The sequence below is a fragment of the Rattus norvegicus genome, chromosome 11, assembly GCF_036323735.1.
Source record: "Rattus norvegicus strain BN/NHsdMcwi chromosome 11, GRCr8, whole genome shotgun sequence".
NCBI lineage: Eukaryota > Metazoa > Chordata > Mammalia > Rodentia > Muridae > Rattus > Rattus norvegicus.
This window is the reverse complement of record NC_086029.1, coordinates 91,895,785-91,910,425: the sequence shown is the minus strand read 5'-3', so window position 1 is coordinate 91,910,425 and position 14,641 is coordinate 91,895,785. Positions and strand designations below refer to the sequence as shown.

General features: G+C 47.0%; 1 protein-coding gene and 1 long non-coding RNA gene across 16 annotated transcripts in view; one reads left to right on the top strand and one right to left on the bottom strand.

Annotated features, from left to right (window-relative positions):
- Dgkg (diacylglycerol kinase, gamma) overlaps positions 1-14,641 on the bottom strand; it is a 194,759-nt gene that overhangs the window by 173,290 nt on the left and 6,828 nt on the right. The gene's annotated exons all lie outside the window — the stretch shown is intronic.
- The window catches only part of LOC102552590 (uncharacterized), a 28,960-nt gene continuing 17,180 nt past the window's right edge, over positions 2,862-14,641 (top strand). For 6 of the 11 annotated variants that reach the window (XR_010056190.1, XR_010056186.1, XR_010056184.1 and 3 more), the window contains exons 1-2: positions 12,853-13,585; positions 14,219-14,322. This is a non-coding gene — a long non-coding RNA (uncharacterized LOC102552590). Of the gene's footprint in view, positions 3,574-5,888; positions 6,177-6,718; positions 6,971-8,073; positions 12,825-12,852; positions 13,586-14,218; positions 14,323-14,641 lie in introns of those variants that run through there. The other 5 variants (XR_010056194.1, XR_010056191.1, XR_010056187.1 and 2 more) reach the window with 4 other exon arrangements.

Sequence of the window (14,641 nt, the reverse complement as noted above, 5' to 3'; positions counted from 1 at the left end):
CCTTTGCGTCCGTTTCATAAAGCTGAGTTACAAGCAGGTTTCGCATGCATCGATGGTCGCCAAAGTGTGGTCCCTCCACCCACAGCAACCGCACTGCCTGGAAACTCATTGGAAAAGAGAGTCAGTAGGACTTAAAGGCCTTGAGAAATTCAGTGTCTTAGCAACCTGCAGGTCTGTAAGCACTGCCTTCTACTGGTGCAGTGGGCAGGGCTGAGAGGGAAAAGCTGGGATGCCTGGAGTTAGTATTTCTCCCAAGTCCCCTGGGCACACTGGGTCTGGGTCTCCCATGTCAATCATACTTCCCTGAGGGAGGAAAACATTACTGGGAGCCCAGGGCTTCAAGACATCCGAAACCTGTCATTCTGCTAAGCTTCTAAAGTTCTCACTATGACTTGTGTTCCCTGTAGAAATTCCCTTCTTCTCCTATCTACATGTTTTTTTAATAGTCCTTATGTCACACTTTGTGACAAATATGTCATCTAGGGAGGGCACGGAACAGATAATAATGATTTCTTACTACAAAGAGAATGGACAAGAAACCATCAAAGAGTCTCTAGAAGGCGAGAGAAATGGCAGCTCCGTCAACCCTGGCAGCCCAATCACATGTGAGAGGCACAACCATTAAGGAAGAAACAGCAAAGAAAAGCTGTGAGCCTAAAGCACGAGGCTTCAGTAGGTAGGAAAGGGGATGGGGTTGTAAAGCAGCAGGCAGCGTGGTGCGATGCGATCTGGCGCTGTGTACGCCGTGTGCAGTGGGTGGGATGTGAGCACCCGAGAGGCTGAAGCAATCGCACCGGAGCTGTTCACATCTGGGACAGTCGGCTGGGCTCCACCGACCAGCAGGAATCTGCGGTTGGTCTGGTACTGCTCTCCATTGTGTGGACACCTTGTGTTCTCTCTGACATCTCTGTCTTCTCGCCCTCCTGTTGTCTCCATTCCTCTTCCTTTTCTCCTCTATTTTCAGTTCCCCACACCGACAGAAACAAACGGCAACTGTCTTGTGTAGTCTATTGATTCTATATTAGCAGCTACAAGACAATCTTCTCAGATGATCTTACCAGAGCACTTTTCCCTGTGGTCAGTTGAGCCGTCGTTCAAACCTGCTTCTGCCTGGACATAAAGTAGCTCACATCCCCAGCATCTATATATCTTCATATAGATGTTCTCATACCTTCAAAGGTTATGAATGGCTTCCTTAGAGTGTAAGCTGCCTGGGGTTGGATCTTCTGGCACATCCCAGAAATCCAAGATTTTGTTTACAAGACATAAAAAGGTGTTTCTTCTCCCAGCATCTTGGTAGGAACAACGATGGGCAGACGTGCAGTGTTGATTCAGCACCATGGACAAGAAAACTCAGTGGCTCTGGCCAGACACTCCTCCCCCAGACATTATGTCCCTGTAGGGCTCAGTGTAGACACCCAAAGCTACCTAGAATCCAGTGTGAGCAAATGCCTTTACTGTGTGCCAAGCTGGCCTAAACAGTTCGCACACTGTATTCGGTTGAGTGCATGTGACCACTGTCTGAGAGAGACAGGGAAAATCATGCTAAGGCCAGTCCAGGCTCCATTGTAATCTCCAGGCTAGCCCGGGTGAAATAATGAGATCTTATCTCTAAAAAAACCCAATAAAAAAGATAGCAAAACGAACGCACAGATGTTAGAAATGCCAACGCAGGCCATTCAGCTGTTAACTGACAAATCCAAGACTCAGGAGTCCATGTGGTCTGACCCTGGGACTGCTCTTGACCGCTATGTCACGCAACAAAAGGTAACAGGCCACTGGTGCCACATGGCAGTGCTCCACAGGAGACAGTCATCAAGAACATGCAAACACATAGACAGGCATTTTAAATATTGCCATTAGAATAAACTACAAGGTAAAAAATTCGAGAATCCCCTTTCAAAACCACAGTTTCAAGTGGGAAGGAAGAACGGATTTGCCTCCCGACTGGAGAGGGGGCTGACGTGTGTCTTGGAGCTTTGGGGTCTTAATTTAAGTAGCTGAGCAGTTAGTTCCATTTGCTAGGCTTCAAGCTGCTCACGTGGTAGCATCAGAGAGGGAATTAAGTAATATTTAGATCACCTCTCAATGGTAACTTCTCTCTCCGAAGATGGTAGTCACGGTGTTGATGCCACGTCTTAGGCTGGGAAGGCCATTCACTTTGTACTCATTTAAAACATACTTCATTGAGTAGAGGCACGGCGAGCGTCTAAGGTCACCTATCCAACTGTCAACAATCAGACAACCGTTTAACAACCAAAGGTAATCGCTTTGTTGAGAAGAAAGCAGGAAAACGACCACTGCTGATGTGGAGGTATATTATCCAAACAGCACAGCCAGCTAGAGCCCCAAAGATGCATTTCCACCAAATTTAGTCCCACGGGCGTATCTTAAACCACACGGGTGGCAACGCTGGCACAACCGCTGCATGGTTTCACGCCAGGGATATTTGTGGCAGCGTTGTTTACAGGAGCGGAAATTCCAACAACGGGATGCATGCCATCCCGAGGGTGACAAGCACGGTGTGTTAAATATGTGAAAGTTAAATACCCCGACATCACTCAAAAGCTTTGAAGATTTGTTAAGATGCACGGAGGAGCACCTTATAGAAATTGCAAGCCAACAAGCAAAAGTTATTTAAAATATTAGGCTAGAAACGGTCTCAGTGGATGATGAACTGTGCTGCCTGGACTCCCACTTGGAAAGAAAGATTTGCTCCCCACCTTGTTTCCCAGGGAGGTTCTGGCACCCAGTCCTCCCCCTGCCTGCCCTTTCCTGCAATTGCTTCAGTTGAGGAAGGGCTTCATTACCCTAAGGCCACACCTCCTTCTGGGCAGTGCTGTTGTTGTTGCAATGCTAAATTCTAGGTCTACCAGGGAAGTCTCACATTTACCAGCTTTTGTTGAGCATGCCTTATTCCTTAATGGGCTATAGCCAGTTACTGGAGGGATTCGAGGTAGATGGGGTTTGAGTTACCTGGTTGGGGGTGGAGAAGTGAGAGGAGAGAGAAGAGACCAGGAGGAAGAAGGAGAAGAGGAGGAAGCCGCCATGAGGGGAGATGGACCATGAACACATGAACAGGAGAAACAGCAAGTATCTGGGGCACACTGCTGGGGATGTAGCCAGGCCTGCAGTTAGAATAGCAGATTATGGGTGACCCCTAGCAATTGTCAAAGCCAAACAGAATAGCCATAGTCTGAGTCTCATTTATTTGTAAGCTAATGAGTGGGGGGTATGTTTAAATTGGGTGCACGACACAGCACACCTGGAATTGCTGACTGATAGAAAGCTATGTGGTATGAAGGGCTGACCCCCTATTCTCAGCAGGAATAACACCAGCTTCTTCCTTAGTCAAGCTCCTCTGTGTTCTCTCCTTCCCTACTCCCCCTCTCTCTGCATTCTCGCAAGCACTCATATGAAGGCCAGAACTCAACACCAAGTGATTCTTCAACCACCCTCCATTTACTTTGAGACAAGATATCTTATTGAATCTGGAGTGCAATAATTTAGCTAGATGGTGTGGCCAGCAAGCCCCAGAGATCTTGATTCTACTTCCTCAGAGCTGAATTACAGGTAACTTTTTTCTTCTCTTGAGTGACAGAATCCAAACTCATGTCCTTGTTCTTATGCAGCAAGTACTTGGCTGACAACCATCTCCCCATCCCATCCTGGAACATTCCTCAGTGATGCTAGAATACGTCCGTCTGGTGACCTCCACCTAAGGGTCTGGGTATCAATGTCATCTCAGCAATATGGAAACCAAGAAAGACCTCCACACATTCTTAAGATGTTCATGCTTAAAAAGAAATAAAAAACGTAGGGGGCGTTAAATATTGATTTAATAGATGCACGACTTACAGCAATGATCACAGGACACTTGTAGCCTTGAACACACTTCTTAGGAAGTGTGGTAGGTCAAAACCAATCTTACCCACCCATCCACTGAGCCAACCAGCCACTTAGGCAACCACTCACCTATCTATCCACCTACCCACCCATCCATCCAAACAACACCTCCCACCAGAAAAGAATCAAGCTTCCAGCTCATACAATAGGAAAGTGAATGCAAAAGGAATCTAAATAGACTAAAAAGGGCTGTTATAAAGTCATAAATAAATGACCTGGAAATCAAAAACAGGGGACTGGAGAGACAGCGCAGCAGTTAAGAGCACTGGCTGCTCTTGCAGAGAACCCAGGCTCAAATCCCAGCCCCTACATGGCAGTGCATAACAGTCAGTAATTCTAGCTCCAGGAGATCTGGAATCTTCAAACAGCACACATGCAGGCAAAACACCAATGCACATAAAATAAAATATATCTTAAAAAAATTGAAAAAATAATCAGACAGTCAATAAAACCAAAAGCTCTTTTTTTGTTGGCAGTGTTGCTTAATTAAAAAAAACAACAACAACAACAGCAACAACAGAGCCCACAAGTCTGGCTCAGTAAGGTAGAGGAAGACCAGGGGAGGTGACACACGGACAAGCCCTCATTACCAGCAATGTCAGCAACAAAGCAGGGCACACAAGTAGAGAGGGGAGACGTGGGGACGGATGAGAGAATCATCTGTGCAGCTCTAGAGGACCGCTCTTGGGGAAGTGGGTGAGACGGAAAATTCCCGAGAAAACGTAGAGCATTCACTCGAGGGCAGACTCCGAGCAGTTCTGTGTATACCTCGGAGTACGTCCATGTGTGAAGTGTGCGGTTATGATATGACCAATGCAAGAATGCCCGCTCCAGTTAAATAAATGCATTGCTTGCCCTCTCAGATTTTCCACACTAGTACTTTACTTTGCGTACCACAGAGGACGTCTTTCCCCCATTGAAGTTCAATTCTGCCTTCTGGTTATCATATTCTCCCCTATGAAGTTTGGCTAATGTGTGTATAAAGGCAACTGCGCTTGCACATTTACCGGTCTCTTAGTAGACCATGAGACGCAAGTTACGGATGACCTCAGTCTCCAGCCGGGTGCAGAGTCCGTGCGGGGTGCCACAGTGCTTTCACAGAAGCCACCGTCGTATGTGACCTGTGTGTGCAAAGAGCTCAGAGAAAGGAGAGTGGGGTGTGCACAGACACAGTCATGCTTGACTGGGAGGAGCAGACAAGACCTGTTCACTGCCGTAATGCGTGGGCTGGAGGCGGGAAGTTATCAGTGTGTGCACCGTTTTTTAGGGCTGGCTATCTCAGATTGACAAGTGAATTAGCGGGCTCAGCCTTGGGAGAGGCTCGGTCTCCTTTTCTTGTTGGTCTTTTGTTGCCCGTGGTTTTTTTTTGTCAGGGAGTGAGATCTAGTAAGAATTATCCCCACCTCATGCTTCAAGGCAGGGGACTTGGGAGGGGATGGAGGGGAGCATAGGAAGGGGGAAAGTGATGTAAATTAAGTTTCAACAAAAGTCTTTAAAAACAAAAGGAAATAATAGAGCACTAAAAATACAGGTGGGTGGGAGGTTTTGACCTACCATGTTTGCTAAGAAATTCATTCAAGGCTACAACTGTCCTTGAAGCATTTCTTTAAAAATAATAACAATAACAACAACCCTGCAAAACCCCTACGTTGAACTTAAATTTTTAAAGATTTATTTATTTATTATGTATAAGTCCACTGTAGCTGTCTTCAGACGCATCAGATCCCATTACAGATGGTTGTGAGCCACCATGTGGTTGCTGGGATTTGAACTCAGGACCTCTGGAAGAGCAGTCAGTGCTCTTAACCACTGAACCATCTCTCCAGAACTTAATTTTAAGAAGAGTTTCTTTATCCTTTCCTTATATTTTTACCTTCAAATAAAGTAAAGCTAATGAAGTCTGCAGTTCAAACTAATTAGTTTTTTGTTTGTTTGTTTGTTTTGGTTTTGTTTGTTTGTTTGGTTTTGGTTTGTTGAGACAGGATTTTTCTGTATAGCCTGGCCACCCTGGAACTTGCTCTGTGGACTAGCCTTGCCTGCCTCTGTCTCCCGAGTGCTGGAATTAAAGCCACAAAGCAACGTGTCATTTCTCCCAAATCTTTCAAATGAGTGAGTCCAGCCTATTGGAGCATGGACTCTGGGTCCAGTGAGGAGTGTATGTGTTCAGAGTGGATAGCTGAGACTGGAGATACACAAGGCTTCATTCAGCTCTTCTTTTGGACTGGGTCTGAGGTGGAGATCGATGAACCAAGGACATGCTACAAATGGAAGTGAGTGTCTGTCAGAAAACAGGAAGAGAGTACGGTGCTGGGGCCCACAGGGACGAGTTGGCATCTCGATCTCTTAAACCTGTGTTTCCTCATGGGAATGTGGGGAGGGAGAGTATCCATGATTCTACACTGCAGGACAAAGACAGGTGAAGGAGGAACTTGTTCCAGAAGCCAGTGTGTGTGTGTGTGTGTGTGTGTGTGTGTGTGTGTGTGTGTGTGTGTGTGTGATCTAGTGCTCAGAGCCGGTGTATAGCTGGACATGGTTCACACAACTGTAATCCCAGCAATCTGATGGAGAGATGAGACAGAATTCCCGGAAGCTAGTGGGCCAGGTGAGCTGGAATAGTGGTGTTGAGACCCTGCCTCAAACAGAAGGGAAGAGGAAGACGCACCTGAGGTTGCCCTTTGACCTCTAAACTGTGGCACGTGTGCATCTGTGCTCACAGACACAAACGTGAAGAAGAGAAGACAATAGTGATCTCCTAGAACTTGCCTGGCACACCGGACTCAGCGGATGGTGACCCTCCTCCCTATTTTATCAGATACAGGGAAACCCAAGGTTCCCCGATGCTACGAGCACTCTCATAAAGGAACGAGGGCTTTGGGTTGAAAAGATACGATTTTGAAGGCGATGGACAGTCGACTTCGGCTTAAGGAAAGGAATGGAGAAGAACGCTTTCAGGGACGAGGCACGAGCGATGAAGCTGTAAGGAGTACAGAATTTCCCCTGTGCTTACAAGCAACGATGGAGTAAGCAGAGAATGACACAGCCTTCGTGGGACCGCCGATCACAGGTTAGGAGGGGCAGGGAGGAGGGCAGTGGCACTAGGAGACATGAACAGTGTGAGTCATCGGGCTAAAAGCATTTAATGCATTGCCACCCAGCTGCAGGGACAGGCCTTTGTGGGCCAGTCACTTTGAAGTAGGCAAAAATAGCCAACAGAAACCAGCCCCACATGAGAAGAAAAGGGAAAAATCATTTTATTTGATTGACTGACATTGTTTTGATCAGAATGTGAAATCTCATGCTGCCTTGGGCTAGTCAGAAAGACACCCTGTGGCCGACCGAGTCATGTGCCAGTCTTCATTGCTCTTGCCTCCACCAGGTATGACTTACTTGGAAATCAGTCCACTCTCACCCCACCCTCCACAGTTAAAAGGACTTTCCCAGTGGAAATGTCATTCTGCACGCTCACCAGGCTCCGTAAATCCCCTTCTTCCCAGATCTCAGAAGAGGATCGGAATCCTCTTCTCCCAGTTCGTGTGATGGCACACCTCTTTCCTCCCTGTCTCTCTGCTCTGCCCGCCCTGACCCTGGACTTCCTCTCTGGCTGGCATCAGCCTCAGTCCTTAGAGCGGCTCTGCACAGGAGCCCTTCACAGAAGCCCCTAGTTTAGATTATTTTCTTGTTCAAGAACCAAGCTGACTGTCAGTTTGTATCTGGTTCCTTTTTCAAGTGTTCAGGTCCTTCAGCATCCAGAGACACTGAGCAGTTTGAAAGTAAGGTGGGGTTTGCATCCAGTTTTCTCTGCTCATGTTTGCGATTCTGGGGTAAGGTGGAATTGAATGAGATATTCCAGGAAGGACCTGTGTGGGCGTGGGTAGTGCATTTGCCTAGAGTCTAATGAGGAAGATATCAGAGAGCAGAGGTACAGTTCGCACATTGACTAGAACTCCTGGTTAAACAAATGAGATAGGAGATGAGATCCCTGCTCTCTCTCTCTCTCTCTCTCTCTCTCTCTCTCTCTCTCTCTCTCTCTCTCTCTCTTTCTCTCTCTCGGAGATGAGATCCCTGCTCTCTCTCTCTCTCTCTCTCTCTCTCTCTCTCTCACACACACACACACACACACACACTCACACACACCCACCCACCCACACCCACACCCACCCACCCACACACACACACACACTGCATAGTTACAAAGAACACTAGGAACTATTCATTTGTCTACATGGTAACACCGTTTGGGACCCAATTTAGTTTGTGGTTGGAATTTGTGAACCCAAGGGCGGAGCTCCTGAGGGTGTCTCGTGAGTGAGCAATGCCACAAGGAGGAACTGAGGGGCGTGTCCTCCACTGCCCCTCTTCTGGGGTGATGAAGTAGACAAGGCAGAAGCCTCATGCTGCTGGAGAGCAGGCATTCGTATGCCCTTCCACACCTCTGTGGATGTGGACCACAGCAATCTAAGAGGGTGAACTCCTCCTGCCTTGGGGCCAGCAGGCTGAGAAAACACTAGGAATCAGTGTGGACAGTTGCGGAGAGAATCCGATGGGCTCAGATGGCGATGGCCTGTAAGTCGAGCCCAGTTCTAGTGCAACACAGAACACTAGACTCAGGCAGACGTTTTGTTGTTGATATGAAGATATGTCAACTGCAAGGAAAGAAGGGAATCGGATCCAAGTTCCCCCAAATGGGGAAGCATCAAACTCATTCCAAGGCAGAGGACTAAGGAATGGCCCTTCATGGAAAGCACCACAGGACTAGCCTGTGGCTTCGTTTCTGAGAAGGAAAGGTGAGGGTGCACGGCCAAGGACCATGTAGGCAGGTGGCGCAAACGTCTCAAAGTTACTTCATAAAACAGCATAAGATGGTCCAACAGCGCTGCAGAGAAACACCACCAGAGACTGGGAATCGGGGGAAACTTGGGAAGTCGGCTGCTTAATTTTAGAGCAGATGACAAGAATGATGTGGCCTGCTGCTTACAGGAATGATGACCTGCGGGGCTGCCCCACAGTGTGGGCCATTTTGCAGAAACAATAACAAAAATCCAGATGACTAGAGCTGAGGAAATGTCAACCACTTCATTGTCAGAGTGGAAGAAGATCAATTCCACGAAATCATTTATAAGTCCGCTGGACACGGCATTAATTTTAACCAGGTATCGTTAGATGGTGAGAGAGGGCCCGTCTCAGACAATAGGGTAGAAGTTGATAGAGCAGGACACACTCTGGCCGGCAACCCACTCGTACACACCCACATGTGCACACCCACACACTAAAATGTTGCTCTTAGCCAATACGTGAAAACATGTACTCAGAGAGTAAAATACGTTTTACAGATGTTACTTTCTACATTTAAGTCAAGAATAAAATTGCTCATGATTGAACCTGGGCATTCATAACGTTTTGTTTCCGTTACCTCGACCTTCTTCTCCTGACCCACACAGAGTGGTGTCGCTTCAGGCTTTAACGGGCGAGAAGCGGAGCTCAGGGCCACGCTTATCCACCTCAGTAGAAGCTACACACACAGAAGCTAACGAACACACCAGACCTTAAGATGTTATATGGGCAAATTTGTTTCAGAATTCTTTTTCTTTTCTTTTCTTTTTTTTGGAGCTGGGGACCGAACCCAGGGCCTTGCGCTTGCTAGGCAAGCACTCTACCACTGAGCTAAATCCCCAATCTCCAGAATTCTTTTTTGTTGCAGAGTATGCGTTTTCTTTAGTTTTAAAGCTGTATGTTGTGATCTGGGCGCATTTTAAACGGGCTTCTGTAATTTGGATTGCCCATCTTTTATGGGATCCTTCCTTCACAAGCTAAGTGTGATTTTTGACCCAGCAGTGGCTTAGGGCTGTCTGCTTCGGTATTGCATCCACACCTCTGAACACGATGCTACATTTTCATCTCCTGGTGGAAGCCACACCTGCTTGCGCCCTCATTAGGAGTCCAGTCTCTGGAAGCTGTGCCCTTAGGCCCAGCTGGAGTGCCTGTTTGCATACTCTGTCCTATTCTCTTGGACCTCATTTTACTTTTCCCTCAACTCCCATATTTTACTTTTACTCGTTTTGAAAGGGGGTGCTCCTTTCAGGCAATGAGTCTCTGGATTCGGTCCCTTTGTGCGCGAAATCACTAGTGGCAAGGAAATGTGGGAAGCCCAGACCCACGCTGCGTCCCTGGGGCATCACCTTTCATTTTTATTTTATTTTCCTCTCACTCCCAGAAAGATCCTGCTCTCCAGAATGCTTGGTCTTTTCTATGAGGAGATACAAATATCTTAACACTTCCCAAACACTATATATAAATATAATATATATTACATGTATATATATGCTTGTCAAGGTAAATTCCGTGTGTCTCACTACCAGGTTGCCTAGTTCCTTAAAATCCTTTCCGTACTTACTTATTTCATCACTCGGTTTGTTGAAGGCTGACATAAGACTTCCCTCTGTTATTGTGTGTGACCAAATTATTTCATATGCTTTAATATTTTCTATTCAGAAAAAATACCCATGTGTGTGATATTTCTAATGTTTTCCATATTAAATTCTAGATTGATTAATGTTGATATCACCGTTCTTTCTTTCCTGTGTGTTTTCTTGGCATTCCTGTGTTCCCCCGATCCGTCCCATTTTGTGTAACACAGAATGTATTTAGAACTGAGACCCTTCCAACCTCTTTGCCTTGTAGCCGAAATAATGAAACCAGCTACCCTTAGGTAATAATGTGCATGCTTGACCTCACTTTTATCACCCTGTCTCGAACTTCCTGTTTTTACCTCTCCTTTCTAATTTTCTTACTTAGTTTTTTAATTTAATTTTTTCCCCTGAGCATGCATGAGCTGTTTTAACTAAAGTGAAGAATAGAGTTTCTGTGTTTCAGCATTTTTCCTTCTGTCCCCCCTTTCCTGTCCTGAGGAAAATCTATATTGCCACCTTAGTGTGCCCACTACGGCCACATGTTTCCAGTCTCCCTATCTCATGTCTCCAGATGTCTTCTCAACATCATGCTCATTTTAAATTTTTTGTGCTGTTTCCCCCTTTGGGCTTCCAGGCACGGCTCTGCACGTGAGCTTAGCCAAAAGGCTGAAAGGTCTTCATTCTGCAAACGTGACGAACGCAGTGGTTTTCAGCACGTGGGTCACGACCCCTCAGGGGTTAAATGACTCTCACAGAGGTGCTTAAGACCATCGGAAAACACAGATATTTACACTATGATCCGCAACAGCAGCAACATCGCAGTTAAGGAGTAGCAATAATAATCTTACGGTCGGGGTCAGCACACCATGAGAAACTGTATTAAAGGGGCACAGCATGAGGAAGGCTGAGAACCATGGCTCTAAAGGGATGCCTGCCTGAACCTCTCTCGACAGTTCAGCCCTGAGCTGAGCTTCTCGTCTGCTCACACATTCTGCTGCTATTCTTCAGAGCCCTCCCTCATGAAGCCACCACACCCCCAGGCACAGATACAGAAGCCAGGGAGTGACCCTGGGCTCCCTTGCCCTGCTTCCCACCCCTCCCTTAAGCCTTCTCTCCTGATTCTCCACTCCTGCAGCCTTTGCTCAGCCCTCTCATCACCCTGATTTCCCCTCAGAGCCCCTGTGTGGGCCATATTATATGTATAATGGCCGTATTATTCCCCACGTAATAGTTTCTCAGGGTCCCTTACATTGTACATGAAAAACCTACACTCTTTTATGCAGCAGACAAGACCCTCTGTAGTTGGGCTGCTGCTCACGTTTCCAGACACAGCTCCTATCACTTTCTCATGCAGACTTCGCTTCAGTAACTGAGCTGTGTCCCAGGAACGGCCTCTGAGACTTTGCTCATGCCATTCCCTCTCATTCTTTACGACTTTTGGCTCAAGTTCTCCAGATCGTTATCTGGCTTCTTTGATCTACTAACTTCTCAGTTTGTGGATTTACCTCTGACTTTCATCTAAGATTAGCACTGTTTTGTTTCTGGCTCTGTTACACATCCTTGCTAGAAAACACTTGACCTCCCTTAGAAACTGGTTCTGTGTGGAGCACACAGTGGGTGCTCAGTGACCTTCCTTAGAAACTGGTCCTGTGTGGAGCACACAGTGGGTGCTCAGTGACCTTCCTTAGAAACTGGTTCTGTGTGGAGCACACAGTGGGTGCTCAGTGACCTTCCTTAGAAACTGGTCCTGTGTGGAGCACACAGTGGGTGCTCAGTGACCTTCCTTAGAAACTGGTCCTGTGTGGAGCACACAGTGGGTGCTCAGTGACCTTCCTTAGAAACTGGTCCTGTGTGGAGCACACAGTGGGTACCCAGTACACATGTGGGTTCATGACTCAGTGTCTGTTCAGGAATGTACTTGCTGTGATGGAATGATTTAGGTGTTTGGGGCAGCAAGTTAATTTGAACAGAGCAGGAGCACATGGCTGTTGGCTTCCTAGTAGTTAAGAAACAGCGCCTTGTGACTATTCAAAGTCAGCTAGGTGCACGGCACTAGAAAAGGGAAGAGACTGTACTTCTAACAGTGATGACCTGGACTCAGATTCTTGGGTTCATGGACATCGTTGCTGATGAAACTTTAGCATGGGGGTGGTCTGGACAGCAGCACCTGCCTTGGCTCTTCAAGATTCTGGAAAGAGCATCTGCCATCACAGAAGACGTGGAGAGATATTTTTCTAGCTCAACCACTTTAATTAGAGGTGAGGCCACTGTGGCATTTGTTCTGTTGCCCCAGAGCTGAGAGGGACAGATGTGCAGTGGGCAATGAAAACATTCAGCAACTCAATACCTGAGGATCGAAGTGGGCTGCTAGGCCGTGGCTGCTGGGAACTTCCACAGCAGATGGGCCATGAGGAAATGAAAAGTCATTTCCTGCGTGGACAGCCACACTGACAATGACACTGCTAGGCACCAGAACACCACCTCCACCACACAGAGCACACAGAAAGGAAGGTAAGGCTCAAACGGCCAACTGGGAGGGCAGCTATGGCTTTATCAGCCGATTGGTGACCACTGAGCTTTCCCTCTGGCTGTGCTTGTCAGCCGCTCACAGCCTCTGCTTTAGCTGGTCACACGAGGGAGGTGGGCTGGTGGCATCCCCGGCGCCACCTCACATGCCTGTGTGGGGAACCAGGAGAGATGACGGACTGCTGTTTGTCTAAGCGTGGTGCATGTGCAAAAGAATGGTTATTATTAATTATTAAGATGACCTCTCACTTAAACCTCGGCTATCTTGTGCTCCTTTTCTCCACAGACCGTGTACGCCATGCATCTCAGTACTTGGGAGGCTGAGGCAGAAGCACTGTGTGGATTGTGAGTTTGAAGCCTGCCTGGGCTACGTGGCCCTTGCGGTGGGAGGGGGAGAGACAGAAACAGAGACGACAGAAGGAAGGAGAGAGGAAGAAGGAAAGAAAGAGAGAGTAAGGAAGAAAGAAGGAAGGGAGAGAGAGAGAGAGAGAGAGCGGGGAGAATTCTTCAGTTTTTTTTTTCTGGATCTCACCCTTCACATTGTGATCAAGGAAAAGCCCCTTCCCCCCAACCCCTGTGTTGATTACTTAGGCGGCCAATTCTTAAAGGAGAAGTAGATATTTTGACATGAACCCAAACATTCAGAAGAGAAGGTTAGAAGAAGGAAGTCCACCCTGGAGAGGCCCTGCTCAGAGGAGAGATGGTGACTCCTCCCTGCTGTGAGCTCCAGGCCAGGCTCACCTTGGGTAGGTGGAGAGCTCTCACCACTTTGATTGGTTTGCTTATTAATGTTTCAGTATGGTCTTTCACTAAACACAGCCTTGAACTTGTAATCCCTCTGCTTCAGTCTCTCAAGTAGTTAGGACATCAGGCATGTGCCCCTACTCTGGGCCTGGGTTCCTTGTTGAGATAATGACTTGAGACACTTTCTCGTCTCCTTCTCCAATCTCGCTTTCAATAACCTAGAAGCTTTTAGATATGCCACAAATTAATACGTATCTCTTGTCATGACTGAACAGCACTCTAGGATGCTAAAGCAACACATGGTTCAAATAACTACAGCACAGTTTTTAATCTATCCACAATCATACAAGGGGCCACCACCAGCACTGACGCCATCCCCATTGATGGCATCACGTCCATCGCTAGCCTTACTGCCACCATCACCACCACCTTCAGAATATGAGTCCTTTAATGAGAAAGTAACTTGGAAACATTCCTTAACTTGGGGGGGGGTTGTGTGCTGGTGTTAATCCCAGAAAATATTCTGAAATAGGATTTGGAAACAACTTTGAGGACTAAAGTTGTGATCTCGAAGAGGTGACGTGAGCTCACTAAAAGTGCTTTACCCCAAGCCAATGGTGTTGCTTCTTTAACAGGGATATTGAACATCAGACCAAAGGAATATCATTGATAGCGAATCAGGACCTTCCCAAGATGTTTGACAAGCTTTGGTTGACGATCTCTTGGAAAGGAGTACAGTGTAAGCCGAATAAGTTTTCTTTTTTTTTCTTTTTTTCTTTTCTTTTCTTTTTTTTTTTCGGACCTGGGGACCGAACCCAGGGCCTTTGCGCTCTACCACTGAGCTAAATCCCCAACCCCCTGAATAAGTTTTCTAAAACCATGCTGTTTAATTATTGAACTCATACCCAGTCCTTGGGGCACGCAGAGAAATACCTTGGAATCCTACAATACTCATTGTTTGTCCTGAGAACTTAGGCAATGTGGCCATGAACATTAGATTTGACATGGCTGGAAGCTGGCCGGAAGGGCCAGCAGAAACACTGGATGTTGATGTAGTT